Raw genomic sequence first — 18,286 nt, 5'->3', positions numbered from 1 at the left:
AGGAGAAGTAACCACTGACACTGCAGAAATACAAACGACCACGAGAGATTACTACAAGCAACTCTATGCCAATAAAATGGACAACCTGGAAGAAATGGACAGATTCTTAGAAATGCACAAACTGCCGAGACTGAACCAGGAAGAAATAGAAAATATGAACAGACCAATCACAAGCACTGAAATTGAAACTGTGATTAAAAACCTTCCAACAAACAAGAGCCCAGGACCAGATGGCTTCACAGGTGAATTCTATCAAACATTTAGAGACGAGCTAACACCTATCCTTCTCAAACTCTTCCAAAATATTGCAGAGGGAGGAACACTCCCAAACTCATTCTACGAGGCCACCATCACCCTGATACCAAAACCAGACAAAGATGTCACAAAGAAAGAAAACTACAGGCCAATATCACTGATGAACATAGATGCAAAAATCCTCAACAAAATACTAGCAAACAGAATCCAACAGCACATTAGAAGGATCATACACCATGATCAAGTGGGGTTTATCCCAGGAATGCAAGGATTCTTCAATATACGCAAATCAATCAATGTGATACACCATATTAACAAATTGAAGGAGAAAAACCATATGATCATCTCAATAGATGCAGAGAAAGCTTTCGACAAAATTCAACACCCACTTATGATAAAAGCCCTGCAGAAAGTAGGCATAGAGGGAACTTTCCTCAACATAATAAAGGCCATATATGACAAAGCCACAGCCAACATTGTCCTCAATGGTGAAAAACTGAAACCATTTCCACTAAGATCAGGAACAAGACAAGGTTGCCCACTCTCACCACTATTATTCAACATAGTTTTGGAAGTGTTAGCCACAGCAATCAGAGAAGACAAAGAAATAAAAGGAATCCAAATTGGAAAAGAAGAATTAAAGCTGTCACTATTTGCAAATGACATGATACTATACATAGAGAATCCTAAAGATGCTACCAGAAAACTCCTAGAGCTAATCAATGAATTTGGTAAAGTAGCAGGATACAAAATAAATGCACAGAAATCTCTTGCATTTCTATACACTAATGACGAAAAATCTGAAAGTGAAATTAAGAAAACACTCCCATTTACCATTGCAACAAAAAGAATAAAATATCTAGGAATAAACCTACCTAAGGAGACAAAAGACCTGTATGCAGAAAATTAGAAGACACTGATAAAAGAAATTAAAGATGATACAAATAGATGGAGAGATATACCATGTTCTTGGATTGGAAGAATCAACATTGTGAAAATGACTCTACTACCCAAAGCAATCTACAGATTCAATGCAATCCCTATCAAACTAGCACTGGCATTTTTCACAGAACTAGAACAAAAAATTTCACAATTTGTATGGAAACACAAAAGACCCCGAATACCCAAAGCAATCTTGAGAACGAAAAATGGAGCTGGGGGAATCAGGCTCCCTGACCTCAGACTATATTACAAAGCTTCAGTAATCAAGACAGTTTGGTACTGGCACAAAAACAGAAATATAGATCAATGGAACAGGATAGAAAGCCCAGAGATAAACCCACACACATATGGTCACCTTATCTTTGACAAAGGAGGCAAGCATATACAATGGAGAAAAGACAGCCTCTTCAATAAGTGGTGCTGGGAAAATTGGACAGATACATGTAAAAGTATGAAATTAGAACACTCCCTGACACCATGCACAAAAATAAACTCAAAATGGATTAAAGACCTAAGTGTAAGGCCAGACACTATCAAACTCTTAGAGGAAAACATAGGCAGAACACTCTATGACATACATCACAGCAAGATTCTTTTTGACCCAGCTCCCAGAGAAATGGAAATAAGAACACAAATAAACAAATGGGACCTAATGAAACTTAAAAGCTTTTGCACAGCAAAGGAAACCATAAACAAGACCAAAAGGCAACCATCAGAATGGGAGAAAATATTTGCAAATGAAGCAACTAACAAAGGATTAATCTCCAAGATTTACAAGCAGCTCATGCAGCTCAATAACAAAAAAACCAACAACCCAATCCAAAAATGGGCAGAAGACCTAAATAGACATTTCTCCAAAGAAGATATACAGATGGCCTACAGACACATGAAAGAATGCTCAACATCATTAATCATTAGAGAAATGCAAATCAAAACTACAATGAGATATCATCTCACACCGGTCAGAATGGCCATCATCAAAAAATCTAGAAACAATAAATGCTGGAGAGGGTGTGGAGGAAAGGGAACACTCTTGCACTGTTGGTGGGAATGTAAATTGATACAGCCACTATGGAGAACAGTATGGAGGTTCCTTAAAAAACTACAAATAGAACTACCATACGACCCAGCAATCCCAATACTGGGCATATACCCTGGGAAAACCATAGGTCAAAAAGAGTCATGTTCCAAAATGTTCATTGCAGCTCTATTTACAATAGCCAGGACATGGAAGCAACCTAAATGTCCATCGACAGATGAATGGATAAAGAAGATGTGGCACATATATACAATGGAATATTACTCAGCCATAAAAAGAAATGAAATGGAGGTATTTGTAATGAGGTGGATGGAGTTAGATTCTGTCATACAGAGTGAAGTAAGTCAGAAAGAGAAAAACAAATACAGTATGCTAACACATATATATGGAATCTAAGGAAAAAAAAAAAAAAGGCCATGAAGAACCTAGTGGCAAGACGGGAATAAAGACACAGACCTACTAGAGAATGGACTTGAGGATATGTGGAGGGAGTGGGGTGAGATGTGACAGGGTAAGAGAGTGTCATGGACATATATACACTACCAAATGTAAAATAGATAACTAGTGGGAAGCAGCCGCATAGCACAGGGAGATCAGCTCGTTGCTTTGTGACCACCTAGAGGGGTGGGATGGGGAGGGTGGGAGGGAGGGATATGCAAGAGGGAAGAGAAATGGGAACATATTGTATATGTATAACTGATTCACTTTGTTATAAAGCAGAAGCTAACACACCATTGTAAGGCAATTATACTTCAATAAAGATGTTTAAAAAAAAAAGTAAGAATATAGTCAGATTCAAAATATTTTAATACTGTAATAAGAGGACATGTTAACCATTTAACTCTAATTTAAAGGTTAAGGGGCAAAAAGTATGAAAAATATCTACAGATACGGTAATTTGTTAACAGATACACAACTAAAAAGTGCCAAATTGCAACATCAAAAGTATACAAAAGGGAATAAGTGGGTAGAGTTTTAGTATGTGATCAAAATTAACTTACACATTTAAAAAAGAATGTGTATTTTTAAAGTTTGAAGTAAACCTCTGGGTAATTACAAAACAAAGTGGTCAAATTTATAAATAACTTTATACAGTGTACTATAAATAAATTTGCAGTTATAAGATAAATAAGTACTAGGGATGTAATGTACACAGGATTAGTATAATTAACACTGCTGAATGTTATATATAAAAGTTGTTAAGATAGTAAATCTTAAGAGTTCTTATCACAAGGAAAAATTATTTCTTTTTTTTTTTAGTTTAAATCTACATGAGACAACGGATATTCACTAAAATTATAGTGGTAATCATTTCATGATATATGTATGTCAAATCATGTTGTACACTTTAAACTTATGCAGTGCTGTATGTCAATTATATCTCAATAAAACTGGAAGAAAAAACAAACCAAAACAAAAAACAAAACAAAAACTTATAGTAGATACACAAAAGATAAAGAGAAGACAATCAAAGTATACAAGTATGGAAAATCATCATTCACAAAGGAAAATAGCAAGAGAGAAAGAAAGGAAAAAAGGAACTACAACAGAGCCAGAAATCAATTAACAACACAGCAATACCTATTAATAATTCATTTAAATATAAATGGATTAAATTCTCAAGTTGAAAGGCACAGATTGGCTAAACAGGTAAAAATGAGAACCAACTATGCACTGCCTGTAAGACACTCACTTCAGATTCAAGGACACTTATAGGATGAAAATGAAAGGATGGAAAGAGATATTCCATACAAATGTACATCAAAAGAAAACAGGGATAAAAATATTTATATCAGAAAAAAATAGCTGTAATGAGAAACATAGAAGCTCATTATAAAATGATAATTTTGATAAATTAATCAAAAGGATATAAAAATCATAAGTATATGTACACTCAACATCAGAGTAATTATATATAGTAGGCACATACTAACAGATCAAAGGGAGAAATAGACAAAAGTATAATAAAAGTAGGGAAAATCAATATTCCATTTTCAACAATGCAAAGATGATCCAGACAGAAAATCAATAGGAAAACATTGTATTTGAATTATACTTTAGACCAAACAGTCCTGAAAAACATATACAAATCATTTCTTCCAATAGCAGCATAATACACATTCTTCTCAAGTTCATATGGATCCTTCTTCAGGATAGATTATGTGTTAGGCCACAAAAAGGTACTAGCAAAATTTACAAGATTGAAGTTATACCAAGTATCTTTTCCAACCACAGTGGTATGAAACCAGAAACCTAAAACAGGAAAAAAAGGGAAAAATTCACAGATATATGGAAAAATTCAAAAATATATGGCAATTAAACACACTCCTGAACAACCAATGTGTCAAAGAAGAAGTCCAAAGGGAAATCCAAAAATATATTAATGAAATGAAAATGGAAACAGCATACCAAAAAATGGGATGCTGCAAAAGCAGGACAAAGGTTTATCACAATAAACAACTACATTAAGAAAAAAGAGATATTTCAAGTAAACAATCTAACTTTACATCTCAAGGAACTAGAAAAAGAAAAACAAACTAAGCCCAAGTTAAAAGGAAGGAAATATAAGAAAAAGAATAGAAATAAATAAAATAAAGACCAGAAAAACAATAGAAAATATCAATAAAACTAAGACCAGCTTCTTTTTAATTGACAAACTTTTACCTAGACTAACTGAGAAAAGAGAGGAAAGGCTCAAATAAATAAAATAAAATTATAAATGAAAAAGGAGACATTACAAACATTACCACAGAAATACAAGACCATAAAAGGCTACTATGTACAATTATATGCCAACAAATTGTAAAACCTAGAAGAATAGGATAAACTCCTGGAAACTTACAACTGACCAAGATTGATTCATGACAAAATAAAAAAATCTGAACTGACAAATAATATGTAAGGAGATTGCTTCAGTAATTTAAAATCTCCCAATAAAGAAATATCCAGTATCATATGGCTTCCCTAGTGAATTCTACCAAACATTTAAAGGAGCACTAATGTTAATCTTTCCCAAACAATTCCAAAAAGTCAAAGAGGAGATAACATTAACAATCTCATTTTAAGAAGTCAGCATTACCCTGATACCAAAACCATAAAAGGACACTGTAAGGAAAGAAAATGCTGGCCAATATCCCTGATGAATATTATGGCAAAAACTTCAACAAAATACTAGCAAACTAAATTATTGCACATTAAAAGGATTATACACCATGATCAAGTGGTATTCATCCCTGGGATGCAAGAATGCCTCAACATATGCAAATCAGTAAATGTGATACACATTAGAAGAATGAAGGAAAACATTAATTATTATCTTAATAGATGCATAAAAATCTTTTGTCAAAATACAATATTCTTTCATCATAAAAACTCTGAACAAGTTGACTATAGAAAAAACGTATCTCAAAGTAGTAAAGGTCATCTATGACGAGCCCACAGCTTACATTATACTCAATGGTGAAATGTTGAAAGATTTTCCTCTATGATCAGGAACAAGATAAGGATGCCTACTCACACCAGTCCTATTCAACATAGTACTGGAAGCTCTGGCCAGAGCAATTAGGCAAGATAGGAAGTAAAAAAAGCATATAAATAGAAAGGAAGATGTAAAATTATGTTTGTTTGCAGATGATATAATCTTATATGTAGCAAATCCTAAACTCTCCACCAAAAACTGTTAGAACTAATCAGTGAATTCAGTAAACTTGCAAGATACAAAGTCAACATACAAAAACCAATTGGGTTTAAAAACTGTTAGAACTAATCAGTGAATTCAGTAAACTTGCAAGATACAAAGTCAACATACAAAAACCAATTGGGTTTCTGCACACCAAAAAATTTCTGAAAAGAAAGAAAAAGATAGAAAGAAAGAAAGAAAGAAAGAGAGAGAAAGAGAGAAAGAAAGTGAGAAAGAAAGAAGAAAGAAAGAAAGAAAATCTCATTCACTAAAGTATAAAAATAATAAAATACTTATGAATATATTTAAGCAAGGAAGCTAAATACCTGTACACTCTAAGATTTTGATGAAAGATTATGAAGATGATACAAACAGATGGAAAGATATCCCATGTTTATGGATCCTAAGAATTAATATTGTTAAAATATCTGTACTTCCAACAGCCAATTATATAGATTAAATGCAATCCTGAGCAAAATACCAATGTCATTTTTCACAGAAATTGAAAACACAATTCTAAAATTCATATGGAACCACAATGAATAGCCAAATTATTCCTGAGAAAGAAGAATAAAGCTAGAGACATCAAACTTCCTGATTACAAATTAATCTACAGAGCTATACTATTCAAAACAGTATGGTACTAGCATAAAAACAAAAACATAGAGCAAATTAATAAAATCAAGAATCCACAAATAAACCCATGAATATATGGTCAACTAATCCCAAGAACACCAAGAACACAAAATGGGGAAAGGATAATCACTTCCATAAGAGAAAACTGGATATCCACATACAAAAGTATAAATGTGGATCCCTATCTTACACAACTCTTGAAATAGATTAGACTTGAACATAAGAACTGAAGAAACTGTACAACTCCTAGAAGAAAACATAGGGGAAAAGCTCCTTGATATACCCTTACATTGATTTTTGGGTATGACATCAAAAGCAGAGGCAACAAAAGAAAATATAAACATGTGGGACTACTTCAGTTAACAATTTCTGCACAGCAAAGAAACATTCAGTAAAATGAAAAAGCAACATATGGAATGGGAGAAAATTTGCAAACCAGTTATTTGGTTAAGCACTAATATCCAAAATATTTAAGGAACTCATACAACTCAATAGTAAAGTAGAATCCTGATTTAAAATTGGTAAAGACCTTAAGATATATTTTCAAAGGATAGATACAAGTGGCAAACAGTTATACGAAAGATGCATCAAATGTGCCACCATCACCAATAACAAAAATAAACAAGAGGAACTATATCAGACTGAAAAAAACTTCTGTACAGCAAAAAAACAATCATCAAAATATAAAGGCAGCCTAGGGAATGGGATAAAATATTTGCAAACCATCTGTCTGATAAGGGATTAACATCCAAAATAAAATAGGAACTTATACAACTCAATAGCAAAAAAAAAAAACCTGATGTTAAAATGTGCAAATGAATAAAATAGACACTTTTCCAAAGACAACCTACAAAATGTCAACAGGTACAAGAAAAAATGCTTGACATCTATAATCATCAGGGCAATCCATATCAAAACCAGAATGAGATATCACCTCAGACCTGTTAAGATGGCTCTTACCCAAAAGAGAAAATACAACAAGTTTTAGCGAGACTATGAAGGAAAGGGGACCCTTGTGTTCCCTTGGTGCAAATGTAAATTCTTACATCCACTATGGACAACAGGATGGAGGTTTCTCTAAAGTTAAAAATAGAACTACGGTATGATTCCACAATCCCAATTCTGGATATATATCCAAAGGAAATGAAATCATTCTATCAAAGAGATATCGGCTCTAGTTCTGTGAAAAATGCCATTGGTAATTGAGAGGAATTGCATTGAATATGTAATTTACTTGGGTAATATAGTTATTTTGACAATATTGGTTGTTCCACTCTAATTTTGTCATCTCTGATAACTTTGTGTCATCTCCAGTTACTTTCATCAATGTCTTATAGTTTTCAGGGTAGAGGACTTTTGTCTCCTTACTTCAGTTTATTCCTAGGTATGTTATTCTTTTTGATGAGACAGGAAATGGGATTGTTTCCGTAATTTTCCTTTCTGATATTTTGTTGTTAGTGTATAGGAATGCAAGAGATTTCTGTGCATTATTTTTTTATCCTGCAACTTTACCGAATTCACTGATGAGCTCTAGTTGTTTTCTGGTAGCATCTTTAGAATTTTCTATATATAGTATCGTATCATCTGCAAACAGTGACAGTTTTCCTTCTTCTATTCCAATTTGGATCCATTTTATTTTTTTCTTCTCTGATTGCCATGGCTAGGACTTCCAAAACTACAGTGAATAAAAGTGGTGACAATGGACATCCTTGCCTTGTTCCTGATCTTAGAGGGAATGATTTCAACTTTTCATCATTGAGAATGATGTTAACTGTGGGTTTGACATATATGGCCATTATTATGTTGAGATATGTTCCCTCTATTCCGGCATTGGTAAGAGTTTTTTAATCATGAATTGGTGCTGAATTTTGTCAAAAACTTTTACTGCATCTATTGAGCTGATCATATAGATTTTATTCTTCAGTTTTTTTAATGTGGTGTATCACACTGATTGATTTGCAGATACTGAAGAACACTTGCATCCCTGGGATGAATCCCACTTGATCATGGTGTATGATACTTTTAATGTATTGTTGGACTTGGTTTGCTAGTACCTTGTTGAGTATTTTAGCATCTGTATTCATCAGTGCTATTGGCATGTAATTATCTTTTTCTTTTTTTATTTAATGTCTTTACTGGAGTATAATTGCTTTACAATGTTGTGTTAGTTTCTGCTGTATAACAAAGTGAATCAGTGATAATGTATACATATATCTCCATATACCCTCCCTCTTTCGTCTCCCTCCCAACCTCCCTATCCCACCCCTCTAGGTGATTGCAAAGCACCGAGCTGATCTCCCTGGGCTATGTAGCTACTTCCCACTAGCTATCTATTTTACATTTCGTAGTGTATATATGTCAATGCTACTCTCTCACTTCGTCCCAGCTTACCACTCCCCCTCCCCATGTTCTCAAGACCATTCTCTACATTTGCATCTTGTTTTTTGTTTTTTTGGTTTCTTTTGGAGTTTAAGGTATACTATTTATTTAGCACTTAAATTTATAGAACAAAATCTTGTCCTCAATGAAAATTATATAACCCACTGAAGTGAAAAAAGTTGCTCATCATTTTAAGAATTACCATTTCTATAAATGCTTTTAACATAGTGAGAAATATTCTAAATCAGCCTTAAATTTTTTAACATCTTTAATGGAGTATAATTGCTTTACAATGTTGTGTTAGTTTCTGTTGTATAAAATGTGAATCAGCTATATGTATACATATATCCCCATATCCTCTCCCTCTTACATCTCCCTCCTACCCTCCCTTTCCCACCCCTCTAGGGGGTCACAAAGCACCAAGCTGATATCCCTGTGCTATGTAGCTTCTTCCCATAAGCTATCTATTTTACATTTGGTAGTGTATATATGTAAATGCTACACTCTCATATCGTCCCAGCTTACACTTCCCACTCCCCATGTCCTCAAATCCACTCTCTACTTCTGTGTCTTTATTCCTGTCCTGCCCCTAGCTTCATCAGAAACATTTTTTTTTAATTCCATATATATATGTTAGAACACTGTATTTGTTTTACTCTTACTGACTTACTTCACTCTGTTTGACAGACCCAAGATCCATCCACCTCGGAAAAAAAAACTCAATTTTGTTTCATTCTATGGCTCAGTAATATTCCATTGTATATATGTGCCACATTTTCTTTATCCATTCATCTGTCAATGGACACTTAAGATGCTTCCATGTCCTGGCTATTGTAAATAGAGCTGCAATGAACATTGTGGTACATGACATTTTCTGAATTATAGTTTTCTCAAGGTATATGCCCAGTAGTGGGATAGCTGGGTCATATGGTAGTTCTATTTTTAGTTTTCTAAGGAACCTCCATATTGTTCTCAAGAGTGGTTGTATCAAACTACATTCCCACCAACAGAGCAAGAGGGTTCCCTTTTCTCCACACCCTCTCGAATATTTGTTGTTTGTAGATATTTTGATGATGGCCATTCTGACCAGTGCGAGGAGATACCTCATTGTAGTTTTGATTTGCTTTTCCCTAATGATTAGTGATATTGAGCATCCTTTCATGTGTTTGTTGGCAATCTGTATATCTTCACTGGAGAAATGTCTATTTCGGTCTTCTGCCCATTTCTGGATTGGGTTGTTTGTTTTTTTGATATTGAGCTGCATGAGCTGCTTGTAAATTTTGGAGATTAATCCTTTGTCAGTTGCTTCATTTGCAAATATTTTCTCCCATTCTAAGTGTTGTCTTTTTGTCTTGTTTATGGTTTCCTTTGCTGTGCAAAAGCTTTTAAGATTCATTAGGTCCCATTTGTTTATTTTTGTTTTTATTTCCATTTCTCTAGGAGGTGGGTCAAAAAGGATCTTGCTGTCATTTATGTCATAGAGTGTTCTGCCTATGTTTTCCTCTAAGAGTTTGACAGTGTCTGGCCTTACATTTAGGTCTTTAATCCATTTTGAGTTTATTTTTGTGTATGGTGTTAGGGAGTGTTCTAATTTCATCCTTTTACATGTCCCTGTCCAGTTTTCCCAGCACCACTTATTGAAGAGGCTGTCTTTTCTCCACTGTATATGCTTGCCTCCTTTATCAAAGATAAGGTGACCATATGTGCATGGGTTTATCTCTGGGCTCTCTATCTTGATCTATATTTCTGTTTTTGTGCCAGTACCATACTGTCTTGATTACTGTAGCTTTGTAGTATAATCTGAAGTCAGGGAGCCTGATTCCTCCAGCTCCGTTTTTCTTTCTCAAGATTGCTTTGGCTATTCGGGGTCTTTTGTGTTTCCATACAAATTGTAAAATTTTTTGTTCTAGTTCTGTGAAAAATGCCAGTGGTAGTTTGATAGGGATTGCATTGAATCTGTAGATTGCTTTGGGTAGTAGAGTCATTTTCACAATGTTGATTCTTCTAATCCAAAAGCATGGTATATCTCTCCATCTGATTGTATCATCTTTAATTTCATTCACCAGTGTCTTATAATTTTCTGCATACAGGTCTTTTGTCCCCTTAGATAGGTTTATTTCTAGGTATTTTATTTTATTTTTTGCAAAGGTAAATGGAAGTGTTTCCTTAATTTCTCTTTCAGATTTTTCATCATTAGTGTATAGGAATGCAGCAGATTTCTGTGCATTAATTTTGTATCCTTCTACTTTACCAAATTCATTGATTAGCTCTAGTAGTTTTCTGGTAGCATCTTTAGGATTCTTTATGTATAGTATCATGTCATCTGCAAACAGTGAAAGTTTTATTTCTTTTTTTCGGATTTGGATCTCTTTTGTTTCTTTTTCTTCTCTCATTGCTTCGGCTAAAACTTCAAAACTATGTTAAATAATAGTGGAAAGAGTGGGCAACATTGTCCTGTTCCTGATGTTAGAGAAAATTGTTTCAAATTTTCACCATTGACAAAGATGTAGGCTGTGTGTTTGTCATATATGGCGTTTATTTTGTTGAGGTAGGTTCCCTCTGTGCCTACTTTTTGGAGAATTTTTATTATAAATGGGTGTTTAATTTTGTTGAAAGCTTTGTCTGCATCTACTGAGGTGATCTTATGTTTTTTATCCTTCAATTTGTTAATAAGGTGTATCACATTAATTGATTTGCGTATACTGAATAATCCTTGCATTCCTGGGATGAACCCCACTTGATCATGGTGTATGTTCCTTTTTATGTGCTGTTGGATTCTGTTTGCTAGTATTTTGTTGAGGATTTTTGCATCTATATTCAACAGTGATATTGCCCTGTAGGTTTCCTTTTCTGTGGTATCATTGTGTGGTTTTTGTATCAGGGTGATGGTGGCCATGTAGAATGAGTTTGGGAATGTTCCTCCCTCTGCTATACCTTGGAAAAATTTGAGAAGGATAGGTGTTAGCTCTTCTCTAAATGTTTGATAGAATCCGCCTGTGAAGCCGTCTAGTCCTGGGCTTTTGTTTGTTGCAGATTTTTAATCACATTTTCAATTTCAGTGATTGTGATTGGTCTGTTTATATTGTCTATTTCTTCCTGGTTCAGTCCCAGAAGGTTGTGCTTTTCTAAGACTTTGTCCTTTTCTTCTAGGTTGTCCATTTTATTGGCATATAGTTGTTTGTAGTAATCTCTATGATCCTTTGTATTTCTGCAGTGTCAGTTGTTACTTCTCCTTTTTCATTTCTAATTCTGTTGATTTGAGCCTTCTCCCTTTTTTTGTTGATGAGTCTGGCTAATGGTTTATGAGTTTTGTTTATCTTCTCAAATGTTTTAGTTTTATTTGTCTTTGCAATAATTTCCTTCATTTCTTTTTCATTTATTTCTGATATGACCTTTATGATTACTTTCCTTCTTCTACCTTTTGGATTTTTAAAATTTTTTTCTTCTTTCTCTTATTGCTCTAGGTGGAATGTTAGGTTGTTTATTTGAGACTTTTCTTGTTTTTTGTGGTAGGATTTTATTGCTATAAACTTCCCTCTTAGAACTGCTTTTGTTGCATTCCACAGGTTTTTGGTCATCCTGCTTTCATTGTGGTTTGTTTGTAGGTATTTTTTTTTAACATCTTTATTGGAGTATAATTGCTTTACAATGGTGTGTTAGTTTCTACTTTATAACAAAGTGACTCAGTTGTACATATACATATATCCCCATATATCTTCCCTCTTGCATCTCTCTCCCTCCCACCCTCCCTATCCCACCCCGCTAGGTGGGCACAAACACCGAACAGATCTCCTGTGCTACGTGGCTCCTGCCCACTAGCTATTTATTTTACTTTTGGTAGTGTATATATGTCCATGACAGTCTCTAACTTTGTCCCAACTTATGCTTCCCCTTCCCTGTGTCTTCAACTCCATTGTCTAGTAAGTCTGCTTCTTTATTCCTGTCCTAACCCTAGGTTCTTCATGCCATTTTTTTTTAGATTCCATATATATGTGTTAGCATACGATACTTGTTTTTTTCACTTTCTGACTTACTTCACTCTGTATGACAGACTCTAGGTCCATCCACCTCACTACAAATAATTCAATTTCGTTTCTTTTTATGGCTGAGTAATATTCCATTGTATATATATGCCACAACTTCTTCATCCATTCATCTGTCGATGGACACTTAGGTTGCTTCCATGTCCTGGTTATTGTAAATAGAGCTGCAGTGAACATTGCGGGACATGCCTCTTTTTGAATTATGGTTTTCTCAGGGTATATGTCCAATAGTGGGATTGCTGGCTCGTATGGTAGTTCCATTTTTAGTTTTTTAAGGAACCTCCATACTGTTCTCCATAGTGGCTGTATCAATTTACATTCCCACCAAAAGTGCAAGAGGGCTGCCTTTTCTCCACACCCTCTCAGGCATTTATTTTTGTAGATTTTTGATGATGGCCATTCTGACGGGTGTGAGGTGATACTTCATTGTATTTTTGATTTGCATTTCTCTAATGATTAGTTATGTTGAGCATCCTTTCATGTGTTTGTTGGCAATCTGTATATCTTCTTTGGAGAAATCCCTATTTAGGTCTTCTGCCTAGTTTTGGATTAGGTTGTTTGTTTTATTGATATTGAGCTGCATGTGTTGTTTGTATATTTTGGATATTAATCCTTTGTCAGTTACATCGTTTGCAAATGTTTTCTCCCATTCTGAGCGTTGTCTTTTTGTCTTGTTTATGGTTTCTTTTGCCATGCAAAAGCTTTTAAGTTTCATTAGGTCACATTTGTTTATTTTTGTTTTTATTTCCATTTCTCTAGGAAGTGGATCAAAAATGATCTTGCTGTGATTAATGTCATAGAGTGTTCTGCCTGTTTTCCTCTAAGAGTTTGATAGTGTCTGGACTTACGTTTAGGTTTTAATCCATTTTGAGTTTATTTTTGTGTATGGAGTTAGGGAGTGTTCTAATTTCATTCTTTTACATGTAGCTGTCTAGTTTTCCCAGCACCACTTATTGAAGAGGCTGTCTTTTCTCCACTGTATATTCTTGACTCCTTTATCAAAAATAAGGTGACCATATGTGCGTGGGTTTGTCTCTGGGCTTTCTCTCCTGTTCCATTGATCTGTAGTTTCTTTCTGTGTCAGTACCATAGTGTCTTCATTACTGTAGCTTTGTAGTATAGTCTGAAGTCAGAGAGCCTGATTCCTCCAGCTCCATTTTTCTTTCTCAAGATTGCTTTGGCTATTCGGGGTCTTTTGTGTTTCCATACAAATTGTGAACTTTTTTGTTCTAGTTCTATTAAAAATGCCAGTGGTAGTTTGATAGGGATTGCATTGAATCTGTAGATTGCTTTGGGTAGTAGATTCATTTTCACAATGTTGATTCTTCCAATCCAAGAACATGGTATATCTCTCCATCTATTTGTATCATCTTTAATTTCTTTCATCAGTGTCATAATTTTCTGCATACAGGTCTTTTGTCTCCTTAGGTAGGTTTATTCCTAGATATTTTATTCTTTTTGTTGCAATGGTAAACGGGAGTGTTTTCTTAATTTCACTTTCAGATTTTTCATCATTAGTTTATAGGAATGCAAGAGATTTCTGTGCATTATTTTTGTATCTTGCTACTTTACCAAATTCATTGATTAGTTCTAGTAATTTTCTGGTAGCATCTTTAATAGTCTCTATGTAGATTATCATGTCTTTTGCAAACCATGACAGTGTTACTTCTTTTCCGATTTGGATTCCTTTTATTTCTTTTTCTTCTCTGATTGCTGTGGCTAAAGCTTCCAAAACAATGTTGAATTATAGTGGTGAGAGTAGGCAACATTGTCTTATTCCTGGTCTTAATGGAAATGGTTTCAATTTTTCACCATTGAGGACAATGTTGCCTGTGAGTTTGTCATATATGGTCTTTATTATGTTGAGATAATTTCCCTCTATGCCTACTTTCTGAAGGGTTTTTATATTAATTAGGTGTTGAATTTTATCAAATGTTTGTCTGCATCTATTTAGATGATCACATGGTTTTATTCATCAGTGTGTTAATATGGTGTATCACATTGATTGATTTGTGTATATTGAAGAATCCTTGCATTCCTAGGATAAACCCCACTTGATCATGGTGTATGATCCTTTTAATGTGCTGTTGGATTCTGTTTGCTCATATTTTGTTGAGGAATTTTGTATCTATGTTCATCAGTGGTATTGGCCTGTAGTTTTCTTTCTTTGTTACATATTTGTCTGGTTTTGCTATCAGGGTGTTGGTGGCCTTGTAGAATGAGTTTGGGAGTGTTCCTCCCTCTGCTATATTTAGGAAGAGTTTGAGAAGGATAGGCGTTAAGTCTTCTCTAAATGTTTGATAGAATTCGCCTGTTAAGCCATCTTGTCCTGGGCTTTTGTTTATTGGAAGATTTTAAATCACAGTTTCAATTTCAGTGCTTGTGGTTGGCCTGTTTATATTTTCTATTTCTTCCTGATTCAGTCTTAGTAGGTTGTGCTTTTCTAAGAGTTAGTCCATTTCTTCCATTTTGTCCATGTTATTGTCATATAAATGTTTGTAGCGATCTCTCTCCTTTGTATTTCTGCAGTGTCATTTGTTACTTGTCCTTTTTCATTTCTAATACTGTTGATTTGAGTCTTCTCCCTTTTTTTCTTGATGAGTCTGGCTAATCGTTTATCAATTTCTTTTATCTTCTCAAAGAACCGGCTTTTAGTGTTTTTTTTTTTTTTTGCTATTGTTTCCTTCATTTCTTTTTGATTTATTTCTGATCTGATATTTATGATTTTTTTCCTTCTACTAACTTTAGGGTTTTTTTGTTCTTGTTTCTCTAATTGCTTTACGTGCAAGTTTAGGTTGTTTATTTGAAGTTTTTCTTGTTTCATGAGGGAAGATTGTACAGCTAAACGTCCCTCTTAGAACTGTTTTTTCTGCATCCCACAGGTTTTGGGTCATTATGTTTTCATTGTCATTTGTTTTTAGGTGTTTTTAGATTTCCTCTTTGATTTCGTCAGTGATCTCTTGGATATTCAGTAGCGTATTGTTAGCCTCCATGTGTTTGTATTTTTTACAGTTTTTTTTCCTGTAATTGATATCTAGTCACATGGCATTGTGCTCAGAATAGTTACTTGATATGATTTAATTTTCTTACATTTAGTCAGGCTTAATTTATGAACCAAGAGATGATCTATCCTGGGGAATGTTCCATGAGCTCTTGAGAAGAAAGTGAATTCTGTTTTTGGATTGAACGTCTCATAAATATCAGTTAAGTCCATCTTGTTTAATGTGTCATTTAAAGCTTGTGTTTCCTTATTTATTTTCATTCTGGATGATCTGTCCATTGCTGAAAGTGGGGTGTTAACTTCCCCTACTATTATTGTGTTACTGTCAATTTCCCCTTTATGGCTGTTAGCATTGGCCTTATGTATGGAGGTGCTCCTGTATTGGGTGCATAAATATTTACAATTGTTATATCTTCTTCTTGGATTGATCACTTTATCATTATGTAGTGTCCTTCTTTGTCTCTCAGAATAGTCTTTTTTTTAAGTCTATTTTTTCTGATATGAGAATTGTTACTCCAGCTCTCTTTTGATTTCCATTTGCATGGAATATCTCTTTCCATCCCCTCACTTTCAGTCTATATGTGTCCCTAGGTCTGAAGTTTGTCTCTTGTAGACAGCTTATATATGGTTCTTGTTTTTTATCCATTCTGCCTGTCTGTGTCTTTTGTTTGGAGCAGTTAATCCATTCACGTTTAAGGTAATTATCAATATGTATGTTCCTATTACCATTTTCTTGTTTTGGGTTTTTTTTGTAGGTCTTTTCCTTCTTTTGTGTTTCCTGCCTAGAAAAGTTCCTTTTGCATTTGTTGTAATGTTGTTTTTGTGGTGCTGAATTCTGTGAACTTTTGTTTTCTGTAAGTGTTTTAATTTCTCTGTCGAATCTGAATGAAATCCTTGCTGGGTAGAGTAATCTTGATTGTAGGTTTTTCCCTTTCATCACTTTAAATATGTCCTGCCACTTCCTTCTGGCTTGCAGAGTTTCTGCTGAAAGATCAGCTCTTAACCTTATGGGGATTCCCTTGTATGTTATTTGTTGCCTTTCCCTTGCTGCTCTTAATATTTTTTCTTTGAATTTAATTTTTGATAGTTTGATTAATTTGTGTCTCGGCGTGTTACTCCTTGGATTTATCCTGTATGGGACTCACTGTGCTTCCTCGACTGGATTGACTATTTCCTTTCCCTTGTTAAGGAAGTTTTCAACTATAATCTCTTCTAATATTTTCTCAGACCTTTTCTTTCTCTCTTCTTCTGGGACCCTTATAATTCGAATGTTGTTGCATTTAAAGTTGTCCCAGAGTTCTCTGAGACTGTCCTCAATTTTTTCATTCTTTTCTCTTTATTCTGCTCTGTGGTAGTTATTCCCACAATTTTACCTTCCAGGTTACTTATCCATTCTTCTGCCTAAGTTATTCTGCTACTGATTCATTCTAGAGAATTTTTAATTTCATTTATTGTGTTGTTCATCATTGTTTGTTTGCTCTTTATTTCTTCCAGGTCTTTGTTAAACATGTCTTGTATTTTCTCCATTCTATTTTCAAGATGTTTGATCATCTTTACTCTCATTACTCTGAATTCTTATTCCGGTAGACTGCCTATTTATTCTTCATTTTTTAATCTGGTGGGTTGTTACCTTGTTCCTTCATCTGCTGCATATATCTCTGTCTTCTCATTTTAACCTACTGTGTATGTGGTCTCCTTTTCACAGGCTGCAGGTTCATAGTACCTGTTGTATTTGGTGTCTGCCCCCTGTGGGTGAGGTTGTTTCAGTGGTTTTTGTAGACTTCCTAGTGGTGGGGAATGGTGCCTGTGTTCTGGTGAATGAAGCTGTACCCTGTCTTTCTGGTGGGCATGGCTGCATCTGCTGGTGTGTTTTCTTGTGTCTGTGAACTTAGTATTACTTTAGACAGCCTCTCCTAATGGGTGGTGTTGTGTTCCTGTCTTGCTCATTTTTTGGTATGGGGCATCCAGTACTGGAGCTTTCTGGCCTTTGGGTGGAGCTGAGTCTTAGCATTCAGACGGAGATCTCTGGGAGAGCTCTTGCTGTTTGATATTTTGTGGTTTGGGAGTTCTCTAGTGATCCAATGTCCTGAACTTGCCTCTCCCATCTCAGAGGCTCAGACCTGACACCAGACCGTAGCACCATGACCCTGTCAGCCACGTGGCTCAGAAGAAAAGGGAGAAAAAAACATTTAATAAAAAAAAAACAATAATAAAAATAGAGCAACAAAACCAGTAAACAAATCCACCAATGATAGCAAGTGCTAAAATCTATACTAATATAAACATATAAATCAGAAACAAATCAGTCACAG

The sequence above is a fragment of the Eschrichtius robustus genome, chromosome X (assembly GCF_028021215.1).
Source record: "Eschrichtius robustus isolate mEscRob2 chromosome X, mEscRob2.pri, whole genome shotgun sequence".
NCBI lineage: Eukaryota > Metazoa > Chordata > Mammalia > Artiodactyla > Eschrichtiidae > Eschrichtius > Eschrichtius robustus.
The sequence above is the reverse complement of the archived record's forward strand: the minus strand, read 5'-3'. Positions refer to the sequence as shown.